Source organism: Pongo abelii, chromosome 1 (genome assembly GCF_028885655.2).
Source record: "Pongo abelii isolate AG06213 chromosome 1, NHGRI_mPonAbe1-v2.0_pri, whole genome shotgun sequence".
In the NCBI taxonomy this organism is placed as follows: domain Eukaryota; kingdom Metazoa; phylum Chordata; class Mammalia; order Primates; family Hominidae; genus Pongo; species Pongo abelii.
The window spans coordinates 36,036,323-36,059,320 of record NC_071985.2 but is presented as its reverse complement, the minus strand read 5'-3'; the positions used below and the strand labels follow the sequence as shown (position 1 = coordinate 36,059,320).

At 46.9% G+C, this 22,998-nt stretch overlaps 1 long non-coding RNA gene across 1 annotated transcript; it reads left to right on the top strand.

Moving 5' to 3' along the window:
• The first annotated feature begins 753 nt into the window (after positions 1–753).
• On the top strand, positions 754–22,625 carry LOC129048007 (uncharacterized). The gene is made up of 4 exons (XR_008509981.1): positions 754–4,801; positions 16,537–16,683; positions 19,025–19,070; positions 20,902–22,625. It is a non-coding gene; the product is annotated as an uncharacterized LOC129048007 (long non-coding RNA).
• Positions 22,626–22,998: the final 373 nt, after the last annotated feature.

Genomic DNA, 22,998 nt, shown 5'->3' with positions numbered 1-22,998 from the left:
ATTTGGAGACGGGGCCTCTAAGGAAGGAATTAAGGTGAAATGCAGTCTTATGGATGGGGCCCTGGTCTGATGGTGTTAGTGTCCTTATAAGAAGAGACACCAGAACACTCCTCTCCACCCCCACCCCTACCCTTCCCTGCATGCACACGCACACAGGGAAAGGCCATCTGAGAACATAGTGAGAAGGTGACTGTCTGCAAGCCAGAAAGACAGCCCTCTTGGGAAACTGAGTCAACTAGCATCTTGATCTTGGACTTCCCAGCCTCTAGAACTATGAGAAATAAATGTCTTTTGTTGAAGCTGCCCAGTCTATGGTATTTTGTTATGAAGACTAAGCTAAGACAGGGGAATTAATCCATATAAAAATATAAATCTCGACTGGGTGCGGTGGCTCACGCCTGTAATCCCAGCACTTTCAGAGGCCGAGGCGGGTGGATCACGAGGTCAGGAGATCGAGACCATCCTGGCTAACACGGTGAAACCCTGTCTCTACTAAAGATACAAAAAATTAGCTGGGTGTGGTGACGGGTGCCTGTAGTCCCAGCTACTAGGGAGGCTGAGGCAGGAGAATGGCGTGAACCTGGAAGGTGGAGATTGCAGTGAGCTGAGACCATGCCACTGCACTCCAGCCTGGGTGACAGAGCGAGACTCCGTCTCCAAAAAAAAAAAAAAATACATATATATATGTATATATGTATATATAAATCTCAGCACGGTGTTCGGCACATAGTAAAGAAAATCATGAAGGTTTGACGTTTTTCTCGAGTATCTGTGGTCTGGGAGGTCAAGGGCATGCAGCCAGGAGGAAGAGGGGTGAGAGACTGAGGAGCCTCCAGGTCTGTGGTGGGGAAGGGCCAAGATGTCTTTGGATGAATCTCGGCAGACTATGGAGGAGGTGTGGTGGTTGGAGGCTTGCATGATGGTTAGGAGGTCTGTGGAGGGCAGAGGTGAACTGAAGCCACCACGGGAAGGCGTGGAGGGCAGGAGGGGACTGTGGTTTATTGAAGGCCGACTGTCACCAGGTCTTTGCCCAGAGCTTCACACAGATGCCCCTGCCTGGCTCTCCACTTTCCCTCCCCCAGGATGCCACCCCATCTCCATTCTACAGACAAGGAAATGCCTTGGGTTTCAGATGAGGATAGCTGACATTCACTTCTCACTTGCAGGTGTCCAGGTACAGCTATATTCTCACTCAGTTCGCACAACTACCCCACAAGGTACATTTTTTGTATCATCCCCATTTCATAGGTGAGGACATTGAAGCAGAGTGCTTTTAAGTGACATGCTGAAAGTCACACAGTTAGTGGTGCTGGTGCAAGGATTTTAAACCCAGGCAGGTGACTTTGGAGCCTGTGCTTAGGGTCATATGTTTTACTGCCTGGGGGGCTGAATAATGGGTCCAGATCTCACATTGCCAGACTGGGGTTTGAACTGGGTTCCACCTGGATTCCAAAACTTCCCATGATGTTATACTGCTCTGGAGTCAAGAATGTAATTCTTAATAGTGGGGGTTTGCTGCAATGACAGCAGCAGTAACATTAAAAATAGAAGATGACAGATGATGACAAGTGACTGAACATAGGAAAGAGGTGGTGTCCAGGCCCTTTAGGGGCAGGACTGTGCCTGTATGGCAGCAAATTGGGCACAGAAGAACACGACAGTGTTTGCAGGAGAAGGTTGTGGGTTCATACTCACAACATCCTCAGGAGGTTGGTGCTATTATTATTCCAATTCTATAGGGGAGGAAACTGAGACACAGAGAGGTGAAGAAGCTTGCCCAGGGCCACACAGCTAGTGATGGTAAAGCCAGGATTTGCACCAAGGTGGTCTGACTCCTGACTCCATCCTCCTAGCCATTATGCCATGCTGCCTTCAATGGAGATTTGATACTATATGGTAACATTGACCTGGTGGAGGATGTTATAGGCAAAATAAAGAAGATGGTATTGCATTTCTCCTCACTAGCTGAGGACTTGACAGAGTGGGGATTTGTAGAATGCATATGTCCTGTGTGTCCAAGAAGCTGGTGGCATTATGGACCTACGTACTGACTTGGAGGGTGTTCCTCTTAGCTCCATGCTGACTAAATAGATTGCTGTTGATGACAGGAGACCTCACCAGGACAGGTGCACTGAGTTGACAACTTGGGGAATTTTCCTGAGGCCTCTGTTTCACTTCCTTAGACACTACAGGGCTCTGTGTGGTGTGAACAAGCCCTTCAGTGCTGCTACTGTTCACAGGTGCTGAGCTCTACTGCTGGCCTTCCAGGAAGACAGTGCGGTTAAGAGTGGAGGCTGCTGGGATTTGAATCCACTCAGTTATTTTCTGGCTGTCTAATTGTGGGCAGGTTACTAATCTCTGTGTGTCTCAGTGCTGTAGTTTGAATGTTTGTGCCCCTAAACCTCATGTTGAAGTTTGATCCTCAATGTTGGAGGTGGGGCCTGGTGGGAGGTGTTTGGGTCATGGGGGCGGATTCCTCATGAATGGCTTGGTGCTGTCCTCAAGGGAGGGAGGGAGTTCTCACTCCAGTCATTCCCTGGAGAGCTGGTTGTTAAAAAGCAACTGGCACCTTTCCACTCTCTCTGGCTTCCTCTGTCGCCATGGGATCTCTGCACATGCTGGCTGTCCTTCACTCTCCCTATGAGTGGAAGCAGCCTGAGGCTTTCACCAGATGCCCAGTCTTCCAGCCAGCAGAATAATGAGCCAAAAAAAAAAAACTCTTTTTCTTTATAAATTGCCCAGCCTCAGGTATTCCTTTATGGCAAACAAATGGACTAAGACATTCAGTTTCCTCATCTGTGCAATGTGGATTGTTACCATACCTCCCTCTCAGGGCTGTGATGAGGATGAGATCGATGAAGTGCTTAGAGCCTTGCTTTGCACACAGTGCCCATATTACTGTTCTTGTTGCTGTTTGTATCCCAGCGGGGCTGGCTGTCTTGTGTTTATGGCTGACTCACCATTGCGGCTTGAAGGCTTTGCAGGTCTTCCATCTACATCCAGGAGGGATGCTGCTAACTCACATGTCCTCTTTCACGCAGCCTCTTCATCACTGATGGCAGATGTTGGGGGACTCGGTAGGGATTTCGGATGCAGCAAAGTCAACTCCCTTACGTCCCCTCTATGGCTCTGTGGAGCTGAGATCTAACCAGCTGAGGGATCAGTGGCTGGCTGCCATATGTCAGAGCTGAGGTCAGAGACCCTGCCTGGCCTGGTCCTTCAGTTCACCTCTGGCTCTTAATGACTGTGGAATTGCTTGTTTTCTCTGGTGTCAGAAGGTGTCCTTGTCATTTTTTTAAACCATCTCCATAGATGTTACAAGTAAAGTCATCAAGGCCTTTAGACACAATGAGAGGAAGGGATCTGAGGGCAGAGAGTCAGCTCTTGCATCTTTTTCTCTCAAACTACCTTAGTACCAACCAACTATTGCTAGAGCGCCTTTTGTGCAAGTCTTTGAGAACACAATATGGACAAGCTGGACACAGCACCAGCCCACAAAGAGCTTTCAGCCCAGTAGGGAAGACAGTTCAACAACCATGAAGAGGATCTAGAGAGTTAATCAGGGTATCCCAGACAAAGCTCTACTGAGACTTTATCTGTAGCAGGGTTGCTGGAGGGAGTTGTATCCAATATGCCAGACCGACTCATATTTCAGGGAATCTTAGGGTATTTTCTGTCTTAGTAGTAATAAGCACATTGCAAGGTTTTATAAAACCCATAGGTTTAAGGTTTTCATTTGTATTGTAATTGCCTGACTTTCAATTGCCTGTGGCCAATTTTTAGTCCCAGATTGACCTATCACCATCACTTCTGTTTTCTTAAGTCACCTGTGCAGGCTTCCTGGGGACTCGACTTTGCACATCCAATTTGTCCCATTCAACACACATTATTCATAATGAGCCTATTGTGTACCAGGCCTGGAAATTGAAAGCTTCAGTTCAAAGGACTTTACTCTCTTTTCCTGAAAAGTTGAGCATATGTTGGTTTTTGTAAATCTGATATCTAATGTACTAAGAGAATTTACTTTTTAAAGGAACCTTCAAATTTAGTGTTTGACTTTCTGTACCTTGGGTATTTTTAGAGTGGGGCATACATACACTCCTATTAGCAGAAGCTAAAGAAAATTAGGAAGACAATGGCATAGCATTCTAGAAGTGGAGGGACCTAGGCAATTATCTGACTCAACTTCTGGATTTTTACAGATGAGGTGATTTAGACCTTGACACAAGACATGGATGTTTTTGGTGGCTGAGCTGGCAAGAGGCAGGGCCCAGGCTCATTGTCTGTCGCTCCTTCCTGTGTGCCCTGCTCCTAAACCAGTTGTCTAGTCTGTCTGGGTTATCTGTTGGTTTGCCTTATCTGTTCTGGGTTCCTAACCTCAGTGTGAGGAAATGACTCTATCGTATTTCCATAAAACCAGCATGGGAGTTTTTAGTCTCAGGCTGAGTTGTCCCCCCAACTGCTGGCCCTCCTGGGCCCCATTTTGGGCACTCTCCTTCCCCTTGGAGCTTGTGTGTGGAATTTGAATCCTGCTGCGACATTTGGCTACTTGAATTCACTGATCTCCAAGAGCATGCATGACGCTGACAGACCTTTCCCTCTTGTGCCCAGAAACCCCACTAAAGGAACAAGGACAGATGCAGCCACCACTGCCCTTGGAGGGGGGAAGTCATTGAACAGAAGGGCATGAAGACATGGCACACGAAGCCTATTGTCCCTGCTGCGGCCATGCTGGGCACCTCAGCGCCTGTTCTCTTGGGCTGCTACCGCTTGAGGCGTGTGGAGCGTGGGAGCTGGATAGGTATGTGGCCCTGGACGCTGTCCCTGCCAACAGCCACTCAGGTGGGGGCCTGGTGGGGGGCAGGAAAGAGCCTCCCACATTCTTCATGCAATTCTTCTTCTATTTTGCATAGCCAAGTATCGACTTTGGGAACCTGACTCCGGTTGCAAATGAAAACCTGAGGGCTTTGGTGAGGTGAGGGATGCACCAGAACAAGAGTCTCTTTTCAGGGCAGCCCCATCTGGAGGGGAGACTTGGACTTTGGCCATCTCCTTGTCACCCCTAAATTATCTCCCTCGCTGGGACCCTATGCTAGTTCCAGGCAAGGTACAGTCACAGGGCAGGAGAAGGAGGAGGAGATCACCCTGGGAGTCACTTCCCAGGGACATCAGGAGATGCTGATCTTCAGCGGGGGCCTGTAAGATGATGACCGCCCTGGGGAGGGAGGGGTACAGAAACAGATAAAAGACAAGACCAAACAAAGAGAGTTCACTTTGGCTCCCTTGTCTTCTTTCAGATGAGGGCTGACTACCTGGGTGGTGAGAGCTAGAGTTAGGACGAAGGGAAAGGGGACTGGACTGCTCTCTGCTGACTTTCTTTCTCCTTTTCATAGAGAGGGGGTTTGGGGAGGAATAGTGGGGTGACAAGAAACTTGTTGAAGAGAGCTGTGCAAACAATGGCTGGTGCATGCCAAAGCTGGCAGTCAGTGGTTCTTAATGTTTGAATGGAAGTGGCTGGAGCTAGCTTTTTTTTTTTTTTTTTTCCACAGTCAGTGTTGCCAAGAAAACAAGGAGTAGCTGTTTTAAGCATTTACAAATGGTAATGTACCAACAGCTGGTCTCAGTCCAACCGAGCTATTGTAGGGGTATTAAAAAGACAGGCCAGAGTTGGAGATGTACTGCCAACCTCCCTTGCAGAGTTGGGGAACATTTTACTTGGAAAAAAAAGGTCTTATATTCCTGCAGAGATCGACAGGACGGTTCTCCTGTGGAGTCAGTGCCTTGCTTGGCAGAGGAGGCAGCGCGGGCAGGCCAGCCAAATGCTTGGGCAACAGGGAAGCGTGGAGTCTGCGGGCTTGCGGCGGATTTATCAGCGCAGCCATGCCACCTCCCTGCTCACAAGAGGCTCGCATGCACATGCGTGTGGACATGGCTGTCTCGCGTGTCTGCGTCCGCGTGGACACTGATGGCAGCTTGGGCATGGTGGCGGCAGGAGCAAGACCAGTGTCACCCCCGAGGCCCAGGCTCCAGGTCTCCATGTGCTCTGAGTCTCTGCTCTCTCCTGAACATCCGTGGCTCCTTTTCCTTTCTTTTTACCGAGGCCAAGAAGACGAAAGAGAAAATCTCATGGAAATGCTGCCCTCCTTTCCCTCTTTCCCGGTCCTCTGCCCCTCAATAGCATACAGAGGCACCCAAGCAAAAGGCAATCTGGGTTTATCTCCTGCTCTTCATCTCAGCCCTGAATCTGGGGTGTTCTTTAGGGTTTTTTTTTCATCTCAGGAAATTGTAATACACAGAGCATGCTTCTTCGCTAAATGTAATTATCAGTGGCCCTGTGTTTATGGATGAGGCATGGTAGAAAGTAATAGAAAATGATTATTTTTCGTACTGAAGGCCTTCTTTATTAGTGGTGCGGTAGGGACGTCAGCTGCCTTCTCTGAATGGCAATGCAATGTTTTGCTTTCCCCAGCAAGATAAATGATCTTATTTGTTGATGTTTGCTGCTTGAGATGACATTTATGTGAAATAAAAGGGACCAAATTAATAATAAAAAAAATGATTAGCCAGACACAAATGAAAAATGTACATCTCTCCCCCACCCCAGTTAAGTTGTTTGTATTTACATGCTATTCACAAATAATGGCAAAATGCCCAATAGTTGGATAGCGAGGGTTTTTTCTTTTACAATCATATGGCTTGATTCCGTTTTCCAGATCTTGTCTGAGAGCTGCTATTTGAAATAAAAATGTTTGCGTCCATTTCCTCATTAATCCTTCCGTTGTAATACAACCTGCTGCAGAGAAATGACAAAACAGATGCAACAATGAAAATTAAAAGGGATGGACACTTATCTTGGGCTATAAAAGCTGCTAACCATGTAGGAACGAGAGAGGCTTTTGGACAGAAAATATGGCAAATGATAGAAACAATCATCGGACTAAGAGTTTGCTATTTGCAAAACTCTGGTGGGACATTTCTCTGCTTGTAACGGCTGGAGGATCACTCCTGAGTTTAGTGCACACCAGAGAGAGTGTGTGTCTGCTTTGCCTTGAGGCCTGTCTTCAATAGTTGGTGCATCTACCCATCTGGTTTCTCACTGGGCTGGAATTTTCTCGACACAAACAAGCACTTTGCAAAGAATCTATAGACCTCGTGTTTTGAGGGCTCTATGTTTTTGCCTGGAAATATTGCTTCCTGCCCTCCTGGGAATTACAGACCCAGAGCAAAGCTGGATTGACCTTGATCTTTATTTTGCAGCCAAATACATTATGTTCTGGGGAGGCAAAGGGATTTATAGCATGTGTGGGGGTGAGGGGCCATAATTCCATACTGCTCAAACAACTGGATACAGAGGAAAAAGAAGATCCAAGTGCATTTTTTGGGCATATGTGATACTGATATATATCATTCTAGTTTTTTTTCGCCCATCTAATTGTCTAATGTTACTTCATGCTTCTACTCAACTCCTGAATTCACTGAGATTTGGGGTCATATGGAGATTCAGTAGTTTTGTGCATACTTACTGAGCATCACCTGTTTGCAGTCTAGGAGTAACAGAGGGAAACAGAGAAAGGCAGAAATGTGGTCTTTGCCTTGTACAGCTTAAAAACTTCCTGGTAGAGACTGGACTGGAATAATCAAATACACAGAAAGACAAACAGCCAACGAGGGCCATGCATGTGGGAGTTGATGAGTGAGACATGAGATGAGAGCATGGCTCTTGGGGGAGGTTGATTGTGGCTACATCTCCCCATGCAATGCTGACAGCAAGAGACCAGTACAACTTGCTGATGGATTGATCAAACCCTGACAAGTAAACTAAACAAGCAGAGGAGATGGAAATCCACACATGTGGAACATTTGCTAAATGTGTCAGACCTTGGGTGACTAGCTTCTGGTTTGATTGACACATTGGAATAATTTTTGGTCAGGGTGGCTGTGCAGTTCAGACCTGTCTGGTAGGCCTAGTAGAAGAATACAGGTAGTAAAGTGGCTCTGGACATGGATCAAGTCTTGGCTCTGCCACTTATTGTTCAAACACCTTTGGCTTTAATCTTTTAGTGCCTCAGTTTTCAAATCTGTGAAATAGGTAGAATCATAGCACTTATTTTGTAATTTCACCCTAGGGATTAAATGACAGAATATATCACAGTGCCTAGCACCAAACCAAGTATGTGCCCAAAAATGTTCATGCAAAGAATTATTTTTATTCTATATATCTTTTATCTTCATTTTTGTTTCTATTCCTGTCTAAGATGCAGGGCCAAATATGTGTTAATTGTCCTTCTTAGGATCATCCTTGACAAGGAAGATTCTTGTCTTTCCACTAAAAGGGAGGCCCCCTTCCTATGATGTAGCTGAGGGCAGGAAGCTGGGCTGCATGACCTCTCATAGTTACTCTTAGCAATTTGGTTTTTGAATTTTTTGAATTCTTCTGCTTCAAAAGCCTTAGCAGGGCTTGGCCATAGGGGAGTTGTGCCTTTTGGTGAATTGGTAGGCAGGGAAGTGGTTAATTAGGCACAGCCCCCAGTATAGAAAAAGCCCACCCATGATGTAGTTGGGAATCTGGTTCTGTTGAATCATTACATGTAGATTTTTAAGCAATTTTATCAGCAGAACCGATGGTCTGCTCCTGGTGCTGTTGAAACTCACCACCACTATGCAGGCAGCACTGCTCATGCACAGCTGCTGAAGAGTGTGAGTAGGGAAGGCAGGAGAAATAGTAACACAGCACCTACAGCCCGGTCTCAACTGGTAGATGCTGGCAAACAGTGGCAGCAAAAGCACCAGGGTGGCATGATACAAGCAGAGATGGATTGGCAGGCGGGAGGAGGAGGGTCAGGGCTGGGGTTACTGCTGTACTGCTTTTGTCAAGTAAAACTTTAAGGTAGATTACAGGAAAAGGAACGGAGTAATCCTTATTCCCAACTTAGAGGTCAGCATTTTCTTGTCACACATGGAATTACAGCTTCCAAAATGTGGATGGGCATCAACTCATGAACTTCTCAAGAACAAAAGCCACATCTTATTCATCTTTGTATTTATTTCAATGCCACTTGCCTTCCCTGGCCCAGAGTTTGCTCCTGCTATATGTGATTAAATGCTTGACTATGTGAGTACTGCACATGTGTAGTGTGCCAAGGAAAACTGCTCCCACAAACTGACATTATCTTGCTGAGTTTGGATGAAATACCAATGCATGCATCTTCCAGAGCCTGGAGGAAAATTCAGGAATTCTGATTTAACTGATATTTATTTGGTCAGTTAAATCATTTCCAGAGCAAGTTTCTGTATCTAAAGTGCGGATGTTGGTGTATGAGAGGGCTAGCTGGCTCTTTCTTTTCATTTCTGGAAAGAGAAATATGTGTGAAATTCAACGACATCTGCTGAAATTCAAACATATTTTTATTTATTCATGGCCATGATCAGGGCAGAACCTCTAATTTCAACCAATAATTAGACTTGACAATAGATGTGGAAATAAAACATTTTTGCTGAATTCACTTGTCATTCCTCCCTGCTGTAGCTGGTGTAACCCAGATGTCAGCTGTCCCTTATTTTTCTCTTCGAGTGTCCCCTCCCTCAACCCCCTCATACTAATGCATTAGTGAGCCTCGTGGCATTTACTGAGGGTCTCATGGGAGAGACACAAGAGAGGGCTGACATTGCATACTTCGCAGTCACCCACTTAAATATCTCTTGGGGTACAAAAACAGTTTCTTGGAGGTATTGGTGCTGCCATTCCACCAAGAATCCCTTTTTCTTTCTCTCTTGGTCTACCCGGAGCAATAGGTTTTAACCCTGTGTCTTTTCTGCCTTCACTCCCAAGTTCAAATTCCTCCCCTTGCTGTTATGGAGTTTTTAATCTCACTCTCAATGTATCACCATCCTGCATGCTGCTGCTCACAGGCAATTTAAAGACCTTCTGAGCAAAAAAGACCAACTATCTTTTTTGACTTGACTAGCATTCCTTCTGGAAGGACTTGGATAATCGCCATTTTCCACGCTGATGATCCAAGCATTTATTTATGCTTTTTGCTATTTGGTCCTTGAAATGACTATGAGATTGTCATATCTGCAGAAAGTCCTCGCTAGCCTTTTCCCTGAGCCTTCAGGGGAATGGTGAGGCAGGAGCCAGAAGGTAGGAAATGGGGAATGAATGGGATTGAGTAAGGGCAGACAATGGTTTCAGGAAGTTTGCTTGTGAAAGGGAGGAGAAGGAGGAGGACCTGGGAGTGGGATGGAAGGTCAAGAGAAGCTTGTTTAATAAAAATGGAAGATCTCAAGGCATGTTCAAACACTGATGGCGAGGAGTAAGGAGAGAGAGAGAGGCTGAGGATTAATCTCTGAGAAGGGTGAGGACATGTGATTTAGAGCACCAGCGCAGGGATTAGCCACACCAAAGACAGATGTAATGGAAGGGAGGCCAAGGGACATGGGGCTGTGGACAGGTTGGCTGCGAGGCTGAGGAGGATGAAGGGGGGTACAGAGGAGGCTGGGTGACCTCATGGCAGCTTAGCTGAGTGCAGAGTCCGAAGTTCTGTCCTGGAAGGGGCTATGCAGTTGGGTGTTGTCATTGCTATTTTACCATGTGGATTCCTGCAGCCTGCCTGAAAACCTGGTCTGCGAGCTCCCTGTGAACTAGCATCTTTTCCAGGGGTTTTCTGGATCCAGCTCATGCTTGTGCCAATGATTAAATCTTTAGGAAGTTTGCAAGCCAGGTATTAAACCATTAGTAGTTTGAAATCGGCCATGGCGAGGGAGTATTTATACTACAGAAATTGGCAATGGCAGCAAACTAGGGCCTTCCCACTGTGAATGCACCCCTCACACCCCCATACTCCCCACCCTACCTCCACTGCCAGCCTTGGAATGCTGGTTGCTAGACCTTCAGCCGCTCAGCACTGCTTTCAACTCTTGCTCCTTATCTCCCTCGGTTTGGTGCACTGCTCTGCGCCTTATAGAGTGCATGTGATGGCTTTGGTCTTCTGTGCCTCAGCTTCCTCCTCTATCCCCAGGTCTTTGCAGCCTGGGAAGTCAGGTGGAAATGGGCCATGCCTGCAGCAGAGCATGGTCTCTGAGAGGTGTTGGATGAACATCACAGGGGGAATGGCTGTATTGGGGTGTTCGTGGGTGCTTTTCTGGAAGAAATTCTCCTCTGTGGGTATGCTCTTACTCTCTCACCCACTTGCAAGTCTAGGAAACTTTGGCTTGTTTTCTTTCCGTACTTGCATATTGGAGGAAGAGGGATTTTCCCTGCCCTTCCCAGCTCCACGAACTGCACACACAGAAGGAAACAGTGCAGCTGCCCCTCATGCTGAGGCTCAGGGCACTGTCAGTGCAGTGGCAGTGTGGAACTTATTGACAGAGTGCTGGCGTGGGCTTCTAGAAACAGCTCTGTTCTTCCCAGTTCTCTAACAGAGCGGCTGTGCCCTTTCCCACCCTCCTTCCCCTGCCGCAGCTTCCCACAGCTGCTCTTGCCCTGGCTGCCATTGGCCAATAGCAGGTGTTGGGAACCCGGAACATGGAGTGTCATGGGTCTGTAGTCCAGGGAGGATGGTGGAGGAATCCCAGCTTTAGAGCCCCACAGATCTGGGATTGAGTTTGGGCTCTGGTGGGTGATTTCCTGGTATTCTTGGGCAAGGTATTAAATATCCAGCTGCAGGGTTCTCCTCTGTGTAATGAAAGATTAGATGTGATCATGTTTGTAAAGAGTCTGGTGCACGGTAGGATCCCAAGAGTGTTGGGTGAAGGGTCAGTGGGGAAGATTAATTATGAATTCAATATTGCATTTCTTCAGGAAACCTTCCTGGACTTCTGCTACTCTCCCCTACTCACTAGTCACTTGACACCTCTGACAATGCCCTTTGTCCATCTGCTTCATTGCATGCTTAACACATTTTATGGTATAAGAAACTGGGCAGGCAGTGAGCTGGGAGCAAGGGTTAAAAGCAGTGATTTTCTGCTAACTGTCTAACAACCAGCATCCCAGGGGGAAAAAGGCCCCAGTTTGTAGCCATTGCCAATTTCTGTAGTGTAAATACTCTCTCACCATGTCTGATTTCAAGCTACTAATGGTTTAATACCTGGCTTGCAAACTTTCTAAAGATTTAATAATTGGCACGAGCCTGAGCTGGATCCAGAAAAGCCCTGGAAAAGACACTTGTTCACAGGGAGCTCACAGACCAGGTTTGTGGGCGGGCTCCAGGAAAACACATGGTAAATAGCAGTGACAACCAACACTCAAACATTTCAGAGTAGTTACAAGGCAGCACAAGGCAGTGCAAATAATCCATCTACATTGGATGGTATTCCATAAAAGGAAGGCTCTGAACGGAGTCTGGGCTGGCATTTCAGATGCGAAAGCATTCAGGATTTGATAGAGGGCAGGTAGATGTTTAAGAGGAGACAAATGGCATTGGCAAAGGCTTGAAGGTGAAATCTGAAGAGTCAGGCTTAGGGGTGGGATGGGAATAGCATGGAGAAAGACCATGCAGTGAGTTGGAGGCCTAGATCTTGGACTCTTCAGCCTGAGAAAGGCAGTTTTGAATGTTGGTTTCATCACTTATATCTAGGAAGTTTATCACCCCTCTGGGCCTCTGTTCCCTAGTGCCATCAAGGGGAGATGCAATCTACCCTTTAGTGATGTTGTGAGGATTAAATGAGATAATGATGCTAGAATGTGGGCATGGTGGTGTCTGGAGTCAGTGAGGGCTCCGTGAAGGGTGGCTGCTACTACTGCCATCTGCCCAGTCTCTCCCTCTCTAGGCTTCAGTGTCCCCAAGACCAGAGACTGCATCTTCCATTTCTTTCTTCTTCACGCCTGGCACAGGGTGTGGCACATACTGGGTGTCCACATACTTTGACTGAGAACCCATCTCTGGGCCAAGGCTGGACCACCGGACACGTGTGGATGGCCTCCCCTCCTTGCCCTTCCCTGCACTGGTGTCAGGGGGCAGCTTTGAAAGCTTTGGGTTCACTACCTTCTTTTGTGTGGTGGAGCCTGTTCCCACAAGAGTTCCAGAGAGGCTGCTGCCCCTTGAGCCCCTTCCTTGTCTGTACATGCTCTCCTCTGTGCAGCAATGTTAGGGAAGGGGCTGCTGTGTAGAGGTCCTTTTGTTTGTTCCATACGCGTTTGTGGTGCTCCTGCACCTGGCACTGTGCTCATCGCTGGGAAGCAAGAGGAATATGACACAGACATCCCTCAGGGTCTCAGTTGGTAGTGGGGTGGGGCCTCAGTTATAAAGCAGTGTTTACCTGCCGTGATAGAGGTGTGCATCCATGCCATGGCCAACATGGGCACAGGCTCCACGTTGGCTGGGGTGTTGGGTGAGTTCATGGGTCTTGCCAGGGTCTCCTTCCTCTCTTTGTAGAGGCTTCCATAAAGCCCTTTCTAAATTCTCAAAATGTAAGTCCTTTAAAGAAAATCCATGTGTAAAATCTATCTACATCTTTTGGGAAAGGTCTACTAAAAGTGCCCAACACATCAAATAAGTTATTGATGCTACTAAATGGTTGAGAATTCTTATGGTACAGCAGGTTCCCGTGTCCCACATCATGGCTCATTCTACTGCATATAAGCATGTGGAAGCCCATTGCTCAGGTGACCCGACTCTGACATCAGTTAGCGTTTGGCAGAAGACTATACCCTTACTCTTTCTTCTCCTTTCTCCTGCTTTTCTTATGTTTTGTCCCATTCTTCTTTCTTTTTTAAAAAAATTCTTCTCCCCACAAACCTTCAAAGGACTCTGTAGGCACCACTCAGCCCCCAGTGGTTCTTAGGGTTAAAGAAATTGTTCATTCCTAGTTAAAATTTTTTTTGCACTGTTTTCAGCCTGTAGAAGAAAGTGTTGGTTCCAATTTGCCAGTAGCTTGCATTCCACCAAGAAGAAGGATTTGTCAGCACCAAGGGTGGTCCTGAAAGGATGGGGAATCTGGGTGTGAGGGTTGCTGAGGCTAGCTCAAGAGTCAGGAACACATACACACACACACACACACGCACACACACACACACACTTTGAGTTAGGGCAATCAGAATCCCGGAAGGCTAGCAGATGATCTGAAATGCTGGAGGTCAAGGCAAAATGGTAGAGAAGAAACCCAAAAGACATTTTAAAAGCAAATGCACTCAAGCTTCAAAGAGCTAGGCAGGGGAGCTACTCATGGGTAATTAGAGCCAACAGGGTCAGGTCAGGGGCAGGAGAGGACACCATTTGGAACGTACACTCTGGGAAGCCTTTCATACCAGGCTATTCCCATCCCAACAAAGCTTCCTCTGTTTCCTGATGGAGTGAATCTGCTCAGGCTATGGAGGCAGAAGGGCCTGGGCAGTGCTAGGCCGAAGGGGACACATGGATGGAACACAATGACAAAATTGACAGGGGTGCAGAGAAAATTTAATCAGCTTTGACCGTCTTTTTTTCTTTTTTTTTTTGAGATGGAGTCTTGCTCTGTTACCCAGGCTGGAGTGCAGTGGTGCAATCTCGGCTCACTGAAACCTCCACCTCCTGGGTTCAAGCAATTCTTCTGCCTCAGCCTCCTGAGTAGCTGGGACTACAGGCACCCACCACCGTATCTGGCCTTTTTTTGTGTGTGTGTTTTTAGTAGAGACGGGGTTTCACCATGTTGCCCAGGCTGGTCTTGAACTCCTGATGTCAGGCAATCTGCCTGCCTTCGGCCTCCCAAAGTGCTAGGATTACAGATGTGAGCCACCGTGCCTGGCCTCATCAGCTTTGACTTTCATTTTGGACCCTCTTTTTAGGTCAGTGGGTGACTGAACATTTTTTATAGTAACCTGCCATGCTTCAAACAGAAATATGGCACCACCTATCTATCTCATGGTGGTGAGGACAGGCTCTTTGGCCTGTGTTTTCATTCGTGGGATTGGGTTTTGCTGAGCCTGTCACACTTCCTCTTCACCTAGGTTGTGACCTCAGATGCATGTTTGCCATGCTGGACTCAAAGGACTTCATTTATTTTACTTTTGACATTGCAATTCGTGTAATTATTCATGTTTTCTCTTTCTCCTTGGAAGCTCAGAACCAAATTGCAGTGCATGTCTTAAAATGCGTCTATTAGGCATCATTTTATTTAAAATTCACCCTTGGCTTTATCTTATTTTTTTCTCCTATATTTTCTTTAATTTCTTCACTTATTTTTCCTAATCTCTCTGTGTATATAATCCTCCTCAATTCTTTGAGACATTAGACTTAGAGTTACATAAACATCATCCCCATAATATTCTACCTCTACACTGAATAAATGTCTATTTAGAGTCTATAGGATGGCTTGCAAATCAATGCATGAAATCTCAACAAACAACCTTGGGCCCTAAGGGTTATATATGGCTATACATTAAATAAAAGATAAGTGCCTGTCCTCAAGGAGATTCTAGTCCCAAGACATAGACAAAACAGATAGATTCAAGTTAACAGGACTGTTTAGCTACAAAATTATAGAGGCATTATCAAGGGAAAGGCTTCACTTAGTTCTTCATTCATCCGAGAAATATTACTGAGTACTGACTATGCATGAAGCCCTGGTTATGCCCTATGCAGCAATGTTGAGCAAGATATAGTCCCTGCCTTCCAGGAGTTCTACTTAGCAGGGAAACAAGTAAGAAGGCAATTACAATACGTGTGATAAAGCCATTGATCCACACAGGCAGGATGCAACTCAGTCCTGGGAGGGAGTGGACTGGAGCAGCTTTCTGGAGGAGATAACTTGTAAGTCTGAGCTAGCAGACAAGTGTAGAGTTGAGTAGATCCTTGGCCTCTTCCAGAAAGATGTGAGCCTTAGCTGTTGTGCCTTGAGTGAGTCCAGCAGTCTCTCCTTACCTACCACGGATGGATCCTTGCTCTACTTAAGGAGGTGAATGTTGACTCCAAAACTGCTTAAACTCCCTGACTTCTCTGCTTGAGGGCAGCATGGCTTTCCCTAGCTACACTGAGAGCTTCTTCTTAAAAGATATCCAGACCTTGAACTGACAGCACTCGGGCCAATGGGTACATGAAGCCGCCCACCCTCTCCTCCCCCGCACCAGACCATCCTGCTTTTTCAGTCCGAGGAGCTGAGCTAACTGCCTGGTGCCCACTGCTGTAGAAGCCCGGCGATGAATGGCAGGCACTAAGATGTCCATCGCTGTGGGAAGAAGGGAGCTGGGGCGGGCCAAGATGGCAGATGGCTTGGAGTGGCATGCTGTTTTCAGGCCCTCTACCTTTGTAGCCTGTGCCATTTGAAGCTGCCGGTTACTGTTTTTAGCTTGGCTTGACAAGAGAGCTTTTGTTGTCACTCAGGAATGCAGGGTATTTTTAGCGAAGAGATTCTGCTTCAGGCATGGCCATTGTGTTCTTCCAATTACAGGCATGGCCGAGGAGGGCTGGGCTCTGAATCACTTGAAAGATCAGCAGGCTCAGCTGAGAAATTCATAGAAAAAAGAGGTGGGCGGGACTGCATAACCAGAACCCTCTGGCCTTGTGCGATTTATTTTATTTTATTTTATTTTTATTTTAATCTTGTCTCCTTTTACCTCCTCAGAACTGACTGCTCAGGTGACATGGAGGTAGATCCCAGGAAGGAAGGAAGGGAGAGCAGGAAAGAAATTGCCTGGGGGTTGAAGAGCTACCGAAGAGGAACTACCCAGCCATGAAACCACATATATTGAGCTCGACCATAAGACAACAGGTGGTAGTGAAATGAAAGTCACAACTTTTCTCTTAAACTTGAAATCAATTTGTAGTTATATATATTTGTTGGTTAATTCAAAGGAATGACTGAATGAACAAATGTTTTCCCATCCATTTATTCATTGATGCTATAGCAATGCACAATGTTTGGTCTGGAAGATCTATGGATCATCCAGCTTAATCTATTTCCCTAGTTCTCTTCCCTGCCCGACACCCCTGTCCCTGCCCCTTCCAGAGATGAGGAAACTGAAGCCCAGAGAGGTCAGGTGACTCGCGCAAGGTCCTGCTAATTAGCAGCAGCTTTGGGACTGGAACCCAGGTGACCTGACACCAAGTTCCCTGTTGTTCTATATTTACATTGTTGGAAACATCTATGTTGCCTGCCTTTTTTCTTTTCTCTTTTTTTTTTTTTGAGACGGAGTCTCGCTCTGTCGCCCAGGCTGGAGTGCAATGGCGCGATCTCTGCTCATTGCAAACTCCGCCTCCTGGGTTCACGCCATTCTCCTGCCTCAGCCTCCTGAGTAGCTGGCATTATAGGCATGCACCACCGTGCCTGGCTAATTTTTGCATTTTTAGTAGAGATGGGGTTTCACCAAGTTGGCCAGGCTGGTCTTGAACTCCTGACCTCAAGTGATCTACCCACCTGGGCCTCCCAAAGTGCTGGGATTACAGGCGTGAGCCACCGTGCCTGGCCCCTTTTGTTCTTATCTTAATGAACAAATCAAAATAACAACTTAACAGACAGCCTGAGATGGGGAGTGGGCTGAGGGTTGGGTCCAGGGCCATGCTTAGAGCCTTGGAACCGTGAGAGTTTTTCAGACTTCCTTCTTGGTTATCTTTTTTGGTTTTCCTCTGCTTGGGTGGGTATTTATTGAGCACTTACTATGCAGAAGGCACATGCAGGTTACGTTGACATGGATTATTTTGTGAATTACTCACAACAGCCTGCAAGGAAGGCATCAGACCTGTCTTTTGAGATCTGAAGACTGAGATACAGAGGGGCTAAGGGGGTTTGCTCAAGATCAATGACAGCCAAGTGGCCAAGCCAGAATTAAAAGCCAGGTCTGTCTGCCACAATGACCAGGGCTCTTTCCACTGACACCCTGATGTTTTCACAATACTGTTGGGGCTGAGTTGTTTGGAGTTGTGGTCACTATGGTGGACCCCCTGGCCGGTGGAATGTGCTGTCTATGTTCTTCTGCAACCTGAATTTTCATGGAGCCTGAAGATAGAAGTGTGGGAGGAGATGTCGTGTGCCCCATCACACTCTTAAATTACTAATAAATGAAATGTCTCCTTTCCCCACTGGAACTCTCTCCAGAGTGGGCCCAGCCTGTTATACTACCTCCTTCCTTGGGCCTTCAACTTTGCTTTACAGCTGCGATGGCACCCCTGAGCTCTTACCTTCGTATCAGAGCTCTTATTGTGTATATTTGTCTCCTGAGTGTATTTTTTATTTTCATTTTTACTTATTTTATTTATTTATTTATGTTGAGACAGGGTCTCACTCTGCCACCCAGGCTGGAGTGCAGTGGTGCGCTCATAATTCATTGCAGCCTCTATTTCCTGGGCTCAAGTGATCCTTCAACCTCAGCCTTCCGAGTAGCTGGGATTACAGGTGTGTGCCACCATGCCTGGCTAATTCTTAAATTGTTTTGTAAAGATGAGGTCTCACTGTACTAGCTCAGGCTGGTCTGGAATTCTGGCTTCGGCCTCCCTAAGTGCTGGGATTTCAGGTGTAGGCCACCACACCTGGGTTGAGTGTATTTTTAAAAAATTCAGGTTAGTATAATCGAATGAGTGTTTATCAAATTCCTCCCAAGGAGCCAGGAGCGGTGTCACAGGCATGGCTCTTCAGATCTCATGACAGGACTGAGCCTTGAGCCACTCACTTATTCTTTTAGCAAACATGGTGCGAGGCAGCCTCAATGTGCTGACAGTCTAGTAAGGGAGGAAGACAAGGACCCAGGTGACCAGGCCTCCCAGACGCCGCCAGCTGGTGGTGCAGGAGGTGACACTGCCTTTGGCCACTCAGTGGCCGTGGTGCCTCTAAGTCCCAGGAAATATTCACACACCCCCTCCTCAACCTCTTCAGATGGCACAGGCTTCCACATTAGGCTTTGTCTAGCGCCCGTAACTTACCTGTTGCACACAGATTCCAACATCCCATTTAGAATCCTGATGATATTGAGGGTCCTAAAATGACTCTGGGAATAATGAGGAGAACTGAGATCTAACTTTTCACAGGTAGGGAGGTTCCAGGTAGAACAGGAGAAGGAAAGCCCTAAGTTCCATGGAGTTAAGAGATGTATCTGTCTTGTTCATTTTTATATCCCCAGCTCCTGCTCTGGTACATGGCAAATACGTATGATGTTGAATGAACAGGTATGTGCCTGAGAATGGATTGATTCAATGGGTTCTTTCCAATAAACTCATAAGGAGATCTACAGGTGTCTGAAGACTTGAATATTGACATGTTGGAAAATAATAGAATGCACTTGAGATCATTCTGGATTTGAGAACAGATCATGGGGTAATTAAAAAATACACTTTTTTTTTTGGGAGGCCGAGGCGGGTGGATCACGAGGTCAGGAGATAGAGACCATCCTGGCTAACATGATGAAACCCCGTCTCTACTAAAAATACAAAAAAAAAAAAAAAAAAAAAATTAGCTAGGCATGGTAGCAGGCGCCTGTAGTCCCAGCTACTAGGGAGGCTGAGGAGAATGGTGTGAACCCGGGAGGCGGAGCTTGCAGTGAGCCGAGATCGCGCCACTGCACTCCAGCCTGGGAGGCAGAGTGAGACTCCGTCTCAAAAAAAAAAAAAAAATACACTTTTTAATTAAAAATATTTTTAAAATATAAAACGTTCAAGAAGCTGGCTATCTTGTGTTTGTTCCTGTATATCCACTCACCACGCTTTTCAACTCTCCTCTCAGCTCAGGAGACTTTTTGGGCCTTCTGGCTTCTCACTGGGGAGTCCTACTGGGAGACAGAGGGAAGAAAGTGGGAGAGATCTGGGTATTTTTCCTGGCTCTCTCCCCGAGGGGTGCCCTCAGGCTGTGTCTAGGACTCTCCTTTCTTCTTGTAGCTACTCCCTCTGCCTTCATCCCTTCAGGCCGAGGATAGTAACAGCCCCTCTGTTACAAGCCTTGGCAATGACACCAATGCCTTGTGACTTCCCTTTACCTTGCCCACACCTTTAAAAAATGGTTCCTATATTAGACCTTTATCAAATTAGACTGATTTGAGTGTGCCATCTGTTTGCAGCCTTGATGAAATAGGTGCAGCTCCCTATAGTATGAACACTCATTGAGGGTTTCTCCTAGCTCACCCTTGTTCACATGCTCCTCCCGTTTCTTAATTTTCTTAAAGTATGTGAGCTAGTTGGTTCCACCAAATATGTCAATCAAGATGGAGGTGCCAGTTCATTTTTATAGATGCATAAACACTAATCTGGGGGAAAAGGGGTAGTTCTATCATTCTGACACACACCATCACACCCAAAATTAATTAATTTAGAAATAATCCATGTATGGGTGAGGCCTGCCCTTCCTATCATGAGAAAACTGAACTGGAGGAGGGAGCTCCCTTCCGTTCTCTCCTAACTGGACCTCTCTGTCTTAGTTCGGGTTCTCGTGAGACAGAGCTTGCCACAGGGATGGGGTACACCTGGCTAATTGGAGGCTGTCCTAGGAGAAGGCAGGTGAGGGAGGCTGGGTAGAGCTGAGAAGACCCTAGGCGAGGATGTGGATAGTCGCGGGGGCTGGGATGATCTCAGCTGGAGTCCTGCCTCAGCCTGGGCTGCAGGGAGCTCCTGTGCGTAGATAACACCAGTGAGAGGGGCCTACCTTGAGGCAAGGGGGCTGCCTTTCCACCTTCATGTTAGTCAGGTATTGGCCGTAGGCTGCCTTCGGGGAGGGGGTTTACACTGGGAGTGAGGTGGCTGCTGTTCTGTTGAAAGAAGTTCTTTGAGCAAGGAGGCAGCTGTGGGTCAATATTCACAGCAGCTTGGGGATGGGAGCACTGGCTAGGTAGAGGGGACCTAGCAGGGAGCTCCAACAATGTGGATGCTACAGGATTCTCCTTATCTGTGTTCAGTGAGAGATAATTACCACTATTTTCATTTGACAAATCACCAAATATTTTTTATCTTTTTCATTCTTACATTCCTCCTCCCCTCCCTTCTTTTCTTTCTTCCTTCCACAAACATTTAGTGAATCCATGCTACGTGAGGACCAATGGGACATTCAAGACACTGTCTCCTCCTAGGAGGCTCTTTCTGTCTCATCGGGATGCCATGACCTGCCATACCAGGTGACGGGTGAAGCAATGTTTAATTGACTATTCACTTTTGTGGCTGTACCTAGAGATCAGTGAGGACTGGGATTATTTCAAGGGATTTAAAGGTAAAGCCACATTTTCAAAGCCACCTGTGAACTGACTGTTACCGAAGATGGCACCCACTGCCTCCCATTTCCCCTTTGCTGGATTATTTCTTCCTTCTCAAATGATACTGATGGAACACAAATGCTGTGTTCAGTTCACACTCCTACTTAATTCAATTCAGTTCCTTTTAAGCCATGCAGAGTTTCTGTTTCAACAAAAGCCTCCATAGGGGTGACTCTGCAGATCCCCTAAAACAATGGGGTGGGGACAGATTGTGGTGAAGTGAGGTGGAGGCACAAACGCCACCTTTCAATTCTGCGGCGTAACCCAATCCCTCTTTCAGCTCTATCTGTGGGATGAAACCAGGTGGAAAAGCGAGGGGGAGGAGACCATGGCAGTTTTGACCTATTCAAGGCATGTGGAAAAAGGATTCTTTCTTCACCTGGGAAATCAGAGTGCACTTTTGATGCAATCCATGTCTATCTATCCTTTTAGTGCCAGTAGGGCTACCCATTTGGGCACTAGAACCTCAAGCCAGGTTGATAGGCATTGGGATACAGAGGATAGAAATCCTTTAAGGCAACAGGATTTTCTCCAGGTTCCCTGGCTCGAATCCGCTAAACCTGTAATCAGCATCTCCAAGTCACAAAATGTCGGGTTGGAGCTGCTGCCATTGGAGAGAAGGAGAATTGGCACTTGCTTGTTGTCCATGGCAGGGATCCTGAAAGGTTCCTGTTTAACATTTTATTTGCATGAAAAAAAAATTCACCAGCATCTCTGAGGACAGGATTCAGTGCCTGCGTATGTGGTGTGCATGGGTTAGGGTGGTGTGGTGGGAGCTTCCATATTGCACTGAAATCGACTCCTCAACAGCAGCCATTTTCAACAAGATCCCTGTGTTTGCTTGGCAAAATCCTGGATTGGAAAAACAAAAGCTTTTCCTGCCAGATTCCATTAATTTCAGCAGCAGCAGTAGCAGCAGCAATCTGGTTCTCTCGGATGAATGTTTGACAAGAATGGCCAGGAGTGAGGTTCGGGAGACTTGTGAGGTCTTTTTCAGTGAAAGTCTGGGCTCTTTCTGCCCATCTTTCCTCTTCCATAGGAGTGTGTGGCCAGACAGAATGACAGGCACATGAGCCAGTGGCATGCTATAAGTAGGTGGGAGTATAGAAGGGCTCTGAGAGGGGCAAAGGATGTGGAAGAAATGGGCAGTGTGGGGCCATGTCGGTGAAGCCTCCTCCGACCCGGCTAAGGGAGGAGTCAAGGGTCACTCCTCACCTGCTGGGGCTGGAGAGCATCCAAGGGGCCCGGTGCTGGAAAGTGAGACCACAGGGTGAGTCCCGAGGTGTCTGCCCTCTGGGGTCGCAGCACACTGCCTGGAAAACAGGAGCTGCCCAGTCAGAAAAGTTGACGCAGATGGAGGGGCCAGTGACCCGGAGTGAGCAGGAATGGGGCTGGTGAATTTCCACTGGCTCCACAGTGGGGTCGGAGTGTATGTGACCCACCTGGAATGTTTAGAAGTCTGGTGAGCAGGCTGCGGGAGGGATGCAACCCTGAGATGCTCTCTCATGGGCATGTGCCTAAAAGCTGGACCTGAAGTTTGATGATGGTAGCAGATAAAGGGCTATTTGCTCAGTTTATTTTTCAGTTGCATTTTTTTCTCCTTTTTTTTTTTTTTTTTTTTTTTAGAGTTTTTAGATTTTCCTTTCCTTTCTTTCAGATTGTGGTCAGAAACTTTATAGAACTGGGAGGATCAATGAACATGTGACTAGCCACATGAACTAATGACATGGCCACCAGAATTTCCCTGGAGGTCAGAGGAAAGGTGGGATGGGCAGCCCCTGGAGAGGTGGAGCTGCTCGTGTGTAAAGAGCTCCTTGTTTTATCACCCCTAGAAGAGAGGGCACTGTTGGATTAGTCACTTC